The following is an 11,386-nucleotide window of genomic DNA, read 5'->3' as shown; positions in this document are numbered from 1 at the left end:
CACGCCGCAATCCCTTCTCCATTCTCCTCTCGGGATCTTGGGCACGCCCGCACACGCGCCCGGCGTGAGTTTTAAGCCACCGGGTCCGGGACACGAACTGTGGTCGACTACGTGGGAGTCCAGCGACATAGCCATTATGCTAACTGCTGGTTCCCTCAGCCAGCGCTTTTTAACAAATGATCTGGAAGAACACTTAGCCATAGCAGTGAAGATGGCAAGATTTTCTCCTAGAGGTCTATCCTCACATGATTCTCTTTGTTGTCTAAGACTAAAAAGCTACCAATTTTCTGAGACAAACCAGCATAGGTATAGAAGACAATTGTTTCAAGACTCACCTTTTCTGGGGCTGGCAAGTGGCATGGTGGTTAGAGGTGCTGGACTCCCACATGGCCAACCACGGTTCAAGTCTCAGACCTGGCGGCTTGCTTTCTCACTTCCTCTCTCTCTTTCTCTCTCTGATCAAGCTGGAAAATAATAATGACAATAATAATAAATAAAGGTAAATAAAATAATTTTTAAAAAAAGACTCATCTTTTCTTCCTAGTACTTGGACAGTCCTGGACAGTCCTCAGAAGGAGTCAGAGGTTCAAACACTATCATAGTCTAGATGAACTTAAACATTACCTTCCCAGGAAAATAATGTCCCCACTCTCAGAACTTTCCTTTTAGTAAATAGTTTATCAAAATGCAGAAATATACCTTTTTCTGAAACTGTGGCTTCCTCCTGAAACCCTCAAGATCCTTAACTGTCTTTAAGAGATCACTGACTGGGGGCCAGCAGATGGCATAATGGTTACAGTGCTGGACTCCCACACAGCCAACTGTGGTTCAAGTCCTGGACCTGTCAACTTGAAAAACACTGTGTGTCCATGTGCATGCATGCCTAAAATCCCAGAAGAAAGGAAGAGCAGGTACCAAGTAACTAAATTAGTGAGGCTTTTCGTAGATTCTAGCATCTATGAATAATTAAGTCCTAAGGGGGTCTGGATGGCAAGAATCTATTTATAGTTGTCTTATTATCAATTGCCCTTTACACCTTGTCCCTAGCCTGTGATCCTTGAAAACAAGGACCACATCTGAAATCACAGTATTTTAGCACTTTGCTCAACATAAAATAAGTGCCCAAATAAATGTTTGAGTGGTTGAATGACTTGTCTTCTCTCTAAGACTGCATTTTTGATGGAGTATATAACTCGTTTACTTTGTTTTTATCCTTCAGTGTGGTACCTTGTACGTTAATTGATATGCAATGGAAGCTCAGTATATACTGACTGATGTAGAAGGAAATGCCCAGCTTTGAATTTAAGGTACCCCAATGGATGTCCCCCCAAAATAAAGAATTACTAAAGGTTCTTAAAACCACAGCTTGAGCTGGATAGTTGAAAGAGCCAGGAATCTTTTTGATTGAGGTTACAGTTCTGCTTCTTGCTGGCTCTATGGCTTTAGACAAGTCCATTTCCTTACCTGTAGAAAGGAATAAATTAATTATCTCAGTGTGATAAATGAAGATAAAATAAGACAATCTGTTAAAATACCTTGTGAACTGTAATACACTAGATGTAAGATGAAGCTGTCACTCAGCTGTTTCTAGGCTTTAGTGATTAGGAAGCAAACTGATGTCTTTGTAAGCAAAACTGGCTCATAGTGTTTTCATTGCTGAGCAGCTAAAACTCTTGATAATCTAAGCATTACCTGACTTTTAACTTCTAATGATTTCCTTTTATAAAGGATGGCTTCCAGCAATTGATACATGGCAATGAGAGGGAGCTGGGGGCAAAACCTTATTTTTCTTGACAGGAATATCATGATTTAAAGACTCTGACATATAATTCTTTCAGAGTTGCATGCTAAGTTTACAGGAATACCATTCTTATGGGAAGCTTTTTTTTTTTAAGAGAATTATTTAACTTTATTTATGTATGTATGAATTTTAATTTGACCAGAGAGGGACAGAATGAGAGAGAGAGAAAGAGTGAGAGAGCAAATCGTCAGGTCCAGGACTTGAATCACAGTTGGCCATGTGGGAGCCCAGCACCCGTAACCACCACGCCACCTGCAGGCTAACCATGGGGAGCTTTGAGATGGATAGTTGAGGTGGGGAAGTCATTAGAATGGATACTGAGTACTCTGAGGCTCTAGCATTTCCTTTTCCCTGGGATTCTTTTCCTCTCAGCAGTATTTCTTTAATTATCCTTTTTTTTAAAAAAATATTTATTTAATTTTATTTACATTTTTTGTTTTCGACCAGAGAGGGAAAGCGAGAAAGCAAGCTGCCAGGTCCAAGATGTGAACCTCAGTCAGGCATGTGGGAATCCAGTGCCTTAACCACCACGCCACCTGCTACCCTCTCTCAGCAGTGTTTCTGATGTGGAGCAAAACAGTCTCGTAATTGGCTCTTAGAACCAGCAGATGATGTAATGGTTATGGACTCCCAGGTAGTCGACTACAGTTCGTTTCCCAGACCCAGCCGCTTCAAACTCATGTCAGGCGCATGTGCATACACAACCAAAATCCCAAGACGAGAATGGAGGAAAAGGCATTGCATTCCTGAGCTTTCCCCCAATGACTGTTTTCTTGAGCCATTTTATAAATTCTTTTTCTCTAGTAATTTAAGTTGAATTCTGCCTTCTAAATAGCTTTAAAACAATTGCTTAGAACATAGGAAACATGGGGGCCAGCAGGTGGTGTGGTGGTTGAGAGTACTGGACTCCCACATGGCCAACCATGATTTGAGTCCAGATGAGGAAACAGATTCAGTGTGGTCATGTAACTTGCCTACCCAAAGTCATACAACTAAGAAACAGAGTCAGGGGACCAGCAGTTGGCGTAATGACTATGTCACTGAACTCCCATGTAGCCGACTACGGTTTGAGTCCTGGACCCGGTGGCTTCAACTCACGCCAGGTGCGTGTGCGTGCGTGCCCAAGATCCTGAGAGGAGAATGAGGGAGAAGGGATTGCGGCGTGGCCATCCTCCCTCAGGGTGTGAGTTCTCGCTTTCTATCTCTCTGTCTATCTCTGTCTTTCTGGCAAGTGCACGTGCCCTATAGCAAAAATCTCTCAAAAAATGTAAATAAATAAAGTTAAATAAAATAATTCTTTTTAAAAAAATAACAGAGGAAACATGACACGCGATCATGAGAAAGCTTTATGATTGGCATTGCCTATGTTTTAGCTGTGCCTATAATGATCATTTTCTAGAAAATTAGACATTCCTGCCCTGTCCATCCATCTTAAATATTCTCACCTACTCCCATGATGCCACCTTTTCAAATTTGTTATTTCGAGATCCATGTTTTTTTTTTTTAATGTAACTTTGTTTTTTATTTATTCAGGGAGACGTTTTGTTTTTAATGTAGATTTATTTATTTATTCATTCATTCATTCAGACAGACAGACCTACCAACCGACCAGAGAGAGACAAGGCAGGGGAGGGAGGAAGGGAAAGTGAGAAACCAGGCCGCCAGTTCCGGGACTTGAACCATATTCAGCCATATGGGAATCCAGGGCCCTTAACCACTACTCCACCTGCCAGCCCCAAGATACATGTTTTGTCTTTCTTTCTCTCTCTCTCTCTCTCTTTTTTTAAAGAATCGCTTGTTTCATTTCATTTATTATTATTTTTAATTTGACAAAAGAGAGAGAAAGAAATGGAAAGTGAGAAAGCAAGCCACCAGGTCCAGGACTCAGATCACAGTTGGCCATGTGGGAGTCCAATGTCCTAACCACTATACCACCTACTGGCCTCACATGTTTCGTTTCTTTTTTGGGGGAGAGGTTTTTTTTTTTTTTTTTTTTTTTTGCTATAGAGTGCATGCACTCACCAGACAGAGAGAGACAAAGAGATAGAAAGCCAAAAATAAGCCACCGGGTCCAGGATGTGAACCTTGGTCCACTACATGGGAGTCCAGGACATAGTCATTACACTAACTGCTGGTCCCACATGTTTTGTTTCTTAGGCAAGCAGCAAATCCTAGGACTAGCAGATGGTGTAATGGTTACGTTGCTGGACTCCCATATAGTCGACTGCAGTTCAAGTCCAAGACCCAGCAGCTTAAAACTCAGGCTGGGCACATGTGCGTGCATGCCCAAGATCCTGAGAAGAGAAGGGATTGTAGCGTGGCCATCCCCTCTGGAGAGTGATTTCTCTCTTTCTGTTTCTCTGTCTCTCTCTGTCTCTCTGGTGAGCACACACGCCCTATAGCAAAAATCCCTCTTGAAAAAAAAAGAGAGAGAAAAAGAAAATCAGCAAATCCTGACAATGAAGTAATCGCTTCACCCCTTTTTAGTTTTTGCTTACAGCCTACAAACTCTACAAAGAGAAAGAGAGGGAAAGTGAGAAAACATCCCCCTGTGGGGATGGCTACTCTGCAACCCCTTCTCTTCCTGAAGATTTGAGGCATGCACACATGCATGCTCCACATGTTTCTCAAGGCATAAGGTCCAGGACTCGAACTGTGCAGTTGGCCATGTGCCAGCTCCCTTACCACCATGCTATCCACTAGCCCAGCTTCACCCTTTCAAATGTTCCGAGGATGACCTGTAAATAACATTTGGATTTCCTTGGATTGTTCCCTAAACTCATAGCTCCCATCCCACACTATAGTGCAGGCCTAACAAAAGAAGCCTATGGCTATAATCTGGAATTCTGAGAAACATGTCCTCTTAAACTTGAAATCTCTAAAAGTGATTCTTTTTCTTTGGGAGAGGTTTTTGCTATAGAGCACATGCGCTTGCCAGAAAGACAGAGAGATAGAAAGCTAGAAATCATCCCACACACACACCAGGGGATAGCCATGCTGCAATCCCTTCTCCAGTCTCCTCTCGGGATCATGGGCATGCACGCACACGCATGCAGCGTGAGTTTAAGCCACTAATCTGGGACTCAAATTACCATCGACAACATGGGAGTCCAGCGACATAGTCATTATACCAACTGTTGGCCCCAAAGTGATTATTTAGAAACCATTAGAGAACTATTTTTGAGACCCCTCTAATACAAGTTTTAAGCATTTTACCTCTGTTAAGAAAAACAAGACCCTGGGTCCAGCAGGCCGCATGGTGGTGCTGGACCCACGTGGCAACTGCGGTTCAGTCCTGGACCTGGCAGCTTAAATTTCATGCTAAATATATATGCATGTATGTCCAAAAAGAAGGGATTGCAGCATGGCCATCCCCTCTCCGGAGGTGAGGTCTCATTTTTCTTCTTACTGTCTCTCTCTGTCTCTCCAGTGAGCACATGTGCCCTATATAAAAAGGGGGGGGGGGAGACAAGGCCCAGCCTAGTGGTAGAGTTAGTAGCAAACTGAACTGTAATGCTGAAGCAACATGGCCAAACACAGGTTCAAATCCCTTGGTGGGCTTGAAAATACACTGGGTGCATGCCCAGAATCCTGGCAAACTAGAAGTTCGTGGAAGGGGGATAATGATATGATAAGACCCTGTCAAAGGTGCTTCTATCCTTGTCTTTCTCAAGCATGAACATGCACAATCATGAATTAAATAAATAAACTTTTAAAAAGTACCAAATTAAAAATCACTTTGTTTGAAGAAGATTAAAATGAATAGAAGTGGGGGACCAGCAATTGGCATAATGGCTGTGTCGCTGGACTCCCATTTAGTTGACCACGGTTTGAGTCCCAGACCCGGTGGCTTAAACTCATGCCTGGGGCGTGTGCGTGCATGCCTAAGACCCCAGAGGAGAATGGAGAAGAAAGGATTGTGGCTTGGCCATCCCCCCAGCCATCCCCTCTAGGGGGTGATTTCTTGCTTTTTGTCTTTCTCTGTCTTTTTGTTCCCGTGTGCCGGGCAAGGGCCAATCCCTAATGCAAAAACCCCCCCAAAAAAAAAAAAAAAAAAAAGAGTAGAGATGGAATGGCTGATTCACCGCGCAGCTCAGTTTTGCAAGTTTGGACTTCAGCTCTCATGTCACTGGTTAGCGACTTAGAAAACATGATTTCCTGTGTGACTTAAGCACCAAAACAAGTGCCTGCCCAGTGTATTACTTTGTGTCATGACGTGGGAGGCATTAAACTCATCTTAAAGTTCATTCCTTTAGTTTTGTTCCCCAGTTCTTTGGAACTTCATTTAGAGTATCTGTGACCTGACAGGCATCGTGCAGTGTATGGAGATACGCAACTGAATGAGGCATAGAGAAGGGAGTCCAAGTGCATAACAGTTTGGGTAGTACGGCCCAGAGTACTATGGGGAGCCAGGGGCTGTCAGAGAGAATACTTGACTCTCAAAAGATGAGTTCTGGGGCTGGCTGGTGGCTTGTTGGTTAAGGTGCTAGACTCCCACCTGGCCAACCATAGTTCAAGTCCAGGACTTGGGGACTTGCTTTCTCTCTCTCTCATTTTATCTCTCTCTCTCTCTGGTGAATTAAAATAATAATATAAAATAAATAATCCTTTAAAAAAAAGATAAGGAGTTCTGTGGCCTAGTGGTTAAGTGAGCCAGTTCCCACAAGGTCAAACATACCATTCAAATCCCAGACCAGGTGTCTTGAAAAACATGCCAGGTACATGCACATGTGTGCCCAAAATCCTGAAAGGATGGAGAAATGGAATTGAGATTACAGCATGACCGCGTCCCATTGGGCATTGCTTTCTCTCCCAGTTCCCCTCTCTCTCTCTCTCTCTGGCAAGTTCATGCACCCTCTGGTAAATTAAAGATAAAATTTATCAGGTTGGGCTAGTGGGTGGTGTGAAGGGTAAAGCAGCTAGATCCTGTGTGGCCAACTGTGCAGTTTGAGTCCCAGACCTAGTGGCTTGAAAATCACATTGGGTATGTGCCCAAAACTGTGAGAGGAGAATGGAGAAGAGGAGAAGGGATTATGGAATGGTCATCCCCCTGTGGGTGACTTCTCTCTCTCTCCCGCCTCTCCTCCTTCCCCCATTCAAGTGAATGCACCCTGTAGTAGAAACTAAAGGGGAAAAAAATGGGAGGAAAAAGAGTTCATCACGTGAAGAGTGAGAGAAGGTTTGTATGGTTGTGAGTTGGGGCTCTAGGAAGAGCAGAGATACAGTATAGGCTGTATAGGGAGCCAGCAGACCAATGGATTTGGAAAAAGAGATAGGGTTCTAGCTTTATCTGCAATACTGAGGAACTTGAACTTTATCTTGTAATGGATAGAGGTGGGGTGCCTTTGAAAGACTTTTTTGGGGGGATTATTTTTATTCAACTTTAAATAAACTTGTTTTAATTTGACCAGAGAAGGACAAGAAGGAAAGAGAAAGCAAGCTGCCAGGTTTGGGACTCGAACTACAGTCAACCATGTGGGAGTCCAGCACCCTTAACCACCATGCCACCTGCTGGCCCAAAGGACCTTTTTTTTTTTTTTAGAGAGGTTTTTGCTATAAGGGTGCATGCGCTCGCCAGAAAGACAGAAAGGGAGAACTCACCCCCCCAGGGGGAATGACCACACCGCAATCCCTTCTCCTCCATTCTCCTCTCCGGATCTTGGGTGCACACGTATACACGCCCAGCGTGAGTTTAAGCTACCGGGTCTGGGACTTGAACTGCGGTCAACTACATGAGAGTCCAGCAACATAGCCATTACACTAACTGCTGGTCCCCCGCAGGACTTTTTTTTTCTGGCGAATGGTGTGACTAGAATTGTGCTTTATGCCAGGTGTGCGTGGGTGCCCACAGTACAGGCTACTAGAAACAGCAGCAGATCATAGTATGAAGACCCTGTTGGGGGTGCCTGTCTCTCTGCCACTCTCTCTTACAGAATGAATTTTAAAAACTTAAGAGAAAAAAAAAAAAGAATTGTGTCTTAGATAAATAATTCTGCCAGTAACATTAGGAATAGATTGAAGGAAGCATGAAGAGTGACCAAGAGACCATTTGTATCTTGATGAAAGATCTAAGCCTATTCCACCTTGCCTCACCCTTCTCTGCTTTATGTTTGATGTAGGATATCTTGGTACAAAGCCAGTGTGCAAATGAATAGAAATGATGAAAAACAGAATCAGAAGTGACAGCCTTCAGGGTTAATTTTAATATGACTGCTGCTGAAGCATAGCAGAGTCTGTAGGCCTTTGCAAATGACATGCATGCTTTTCATTAGTTTGGATGTGACCTGTTACAGAAATAAATGGGAGAGAACTAGGGAAGACTTTAGAGATTACATCCACCTATGGTCCTCTAGGACTGGCAGACCTGTCCTAGTGTAGGCAATTATTATGGCTCCAGTTTTCTGCTTCCTAATAAGCATCTTCGGAAATTCCACTACAAAAAAGGAGAAAGTGAAACATGAGGTATGAAGGCTTAGTGGGCATCTGACATGTTTGCCCAAGGGTGCAGGGAAACATGGCAAAGTAGAAGTTAGAAAAATTTTCCCAGCTACATTCCATTTTAGGTAGAAATAAGCCCTGGGACTTAAAGGGGAATCCTTGTATATTTAAAAAATATTAAAGAATTTTTTGTTTGGTTGAATTTTACTATTTCTCATATTCTTTGGAGAAAAAAATTTTTTTGCCAGTCCAAATAGGGACTCTCAACAACCATAGGTAGGAATTTCTTAAATTTAAATGTAGCTGGGGCCAGCAGGGAGTGTGGTAGTTAAGGCATTGGACCCCAACACGGCTAACCATAGTTTGAGTCCTGGACCTGATGGCTTGCTTTCTCACTTTCTCTCTCTCTCTCTCTCTCTCGTCAAATTAAATAATAATAATAATGAATGAAATTAAATTTTTTTTTTAAAAAAAAAGCATTAAATGTAGGCTTACACTGTATAGCAATGGTTTTCAAACTGTTCAACAAAATCACTTTGAGGGCTTTTTTTTTTTTCTTTTCTTTATAATTATCCATTTATTTAATTCCGCTTGGTTTGTGTGTTTGTGTTTTGTTTGTTGTTGTTTTTTTTGTTTTTTTTGTTTTTGTTTTTTTTCACTTTGACCAGGGAGAGACAGAAAAGGAAAGCAAGAAAGCAAGCCACCAGGTCCAGAACTCAAACCGTGGTTGGCCATGGGAGTCCAGCACATTAACCATCTGCCACCTGCTGGTCCCCCTGAGGACTTGTTAAACACAGATTGCTGAGCCCCACTCCTAGAGCTTCTGACTCTATAAAACTGGAGTTAGGTGTCAGAATTTGCATTTCTAATAAATTCCCAGATGATACGGCTGATGTAGAACCACTGCTGTGTAGGCATTATAAATGTGTCCCTCCTGAGGATTTATTGAAGTCTTGTGGCTCTGGGTAAAACCTTGACTGTAATCAATGACCTGGCAGGGCCGGCTCTCATAGCTATAGTTGTGATTCAAAACAGATGCTTCTTGACATATGATGAAGTTATATCCAATAAGTCCTAATAATACAAAACATTGTAAAGTCAAAACGTTGTGAATGGAACTATCGTTAAGTCAGGGGCAGTCTGTATTTATTTCTGAGCGACTGCTATGTGCACAACCTCTATTATAAAAATTCAGAGAGGGAAGAGATCTAATCATTGTTTTTGGCCTTCTAATAAAAGCAGTGAGGACTATCCTTTTAATAAAAGAAATGAGAAATGAGGGCTGTCACACAAGGCAAAACATGAAAAGTGCCAACAGAGAGCTCAACCATGTACCAAGAGGTCCAAGTTATGAGTAATGTGGAAAGATCTCACAGAGGAGCTGTGTTTGGTTATCTTTTGCTGTATAACAAACTGCCCTAAAACTCAGTGACTTGAAACAGAAACTAGTTACTACCTCTCACAGCTCTGAGGGTTGAATGGGTTCGGCGGGGTGGTTTTTTTCCTGCTCCATGTTGGCTAGGACTACAGTTATTTGGAGACTCAGTCAAGCCGGTTTCTCCAAGATGATTTGATGCTGCCTGTTGGCTTGGCGCTCAGTGGATGCTGTTGACTGGAGCGTTTTTAGTGGTCTTTTGGCCTCTTACAGCATGACAAGCAGAACTCTGAGATGAAACATTCCCAAGCATGTAAATGAGGAATTTGCTGATCCACATTTACACTTTAAGGCCTCCGTTGTTACGTCCACTGCATTCTTTTTTTTTTTTTTTTGGAGAGGTTTTGGTTTTTTTGTTTTTGTTTTTGTTTTTCCCGCTATAGGGCGCATGCGCTCGCCAGACAGACAGAGAGAGACATAGAGACAGAAAGTGAGAAATCACCCCCCAGGGGGGATGGCCACGCTGCAATCCCTTCTCCTCCATTCTCCTCTCGGGATCTTGGGCACGCACGCACACGTGCCCACTGTGAGTTTTAAGCCACCGGGTCCGCGACGCAAACCGCTGTCCACTACGTGGGAGTCCAGCAACATAGCCATTGCGCTAACTGCTGGTTCCCACTTCCACTGCATTCTGTTGGTCAAAAAAAAGTCACAAGACAAGCTCAATTCAAAAGGAGGGGTATGGACGACCTGTGGACGAGAGACAGAACAAAGAATTTGTAGCCACCTTAAATCCTCTGCAGCTTGAGCAGGCAGGAATTAAAAGATAAATCATGTTTTGACAAGCATATCTCTATAAAAGAAGGCTAGTCTAGAGGACGAAATAGCAAGTTGTCAGTCTGACTAGGGGCAAGGGTACCTGAAAGGGGCCTGATGAATGGGACTGTGTGACAAAGGGCTTTGGGAAAACTTGGGCTTACATCAACAGACTTTGAAACAATGTGGATGGGAGCCAAATGGTGGCTCAGCAGTAAAACGGGAAGTTCTGTGAGGCCGCTCCACATGGGAAGGTTGCCCATTCACATCCATGGGCCTCCCTGAGCGTGCTGAGCATGTTGTGCACCCATAATCCAAGCTGGCCGAAGCCGGACGTGGATCATGATGGCCTTGAAACCCTGTTGAGATGCTATGTCTTTGTCACTTTCTGACTCTTACTTGTGGAATAAATCAGCTTTGGGGGATGGGGAACAAGTGTGGAGGACCTCTTAGTGATTTTATTAGCATAGTGCAGAATTTTTATTTTTTTAAAGAGGTTTTTGCCTTAGGGCATGTGCACTGTCCGGAAAGAGAAGGAGACAGTTAAAGGGAAAGTGAGAAATCACCCTCCAAGGGAGATGGCCACTCCATAATCCCTTCTCCTCCATTCTCCCCTTGGGATCTTGGGCACACATGCACACATGCTTGCCGTGAACTTGTTCTGTTTTGTTTTAATTTGACCAGAGAGAGAAGGAAGATGAGAAAGCAAGCCGCCAGGTCCAGGTCTCGAACTGCGGTCAGCCTTGTGGAGTCCAGCACCTTAACTACCACGCCACCGGCTGCCCTCTACAACCTCATTTTTTATCTTTCCCTGTAAGGCCATTGTTAGTAGCTCTGGGTTTGGCTGTTCTTTTTGAAGTATAGGAAGGGATGTTCCTTCCTTGGGTTATTATAAATGATGCTAAGTAAGCTTTTTTTTTTTTTTTTTTTTTTTTTTTCGTGTTTTTCTTTAGGGG

At 43.1% G+C, this 11,386-nt stretch overlaps 1 protein-coding gene across 1 annotated transcript in view; it reads left to right on the top strand.

Moving 5' to 3' along the window:
- The window catches only part of PHF12 (PHD finger protein 12), a 59,407-nt gene that overhangs the window by 18,775 nt on the left and 29,246 nt on the right, over nt 1-11,386 (top strand). The window lies entirely within an intron of this gene.

Source organism: Tupaia chinensis, unplaced genomic scaffold, assembly GCF_000334495.1.
Source record: "Tupaia chinensis unplaced genomic scaffold, TupChi_1.0 Scaffold143921_1, whole genome shotgun sequence".
In the NCBI taxonomy this organism is placed as follows: domain Eukaryota; kingdom Metazoa; phylum Chordata; class Mammalia; order Scandentia; family Tupaiidae; genus Tupaia; species Tupaia belangeri.
The sequence above is the reverse complement of the archived record's forward strand: the minus strand, read 5'-3'. Positions and strand labels throughout refer to the sequence as shown.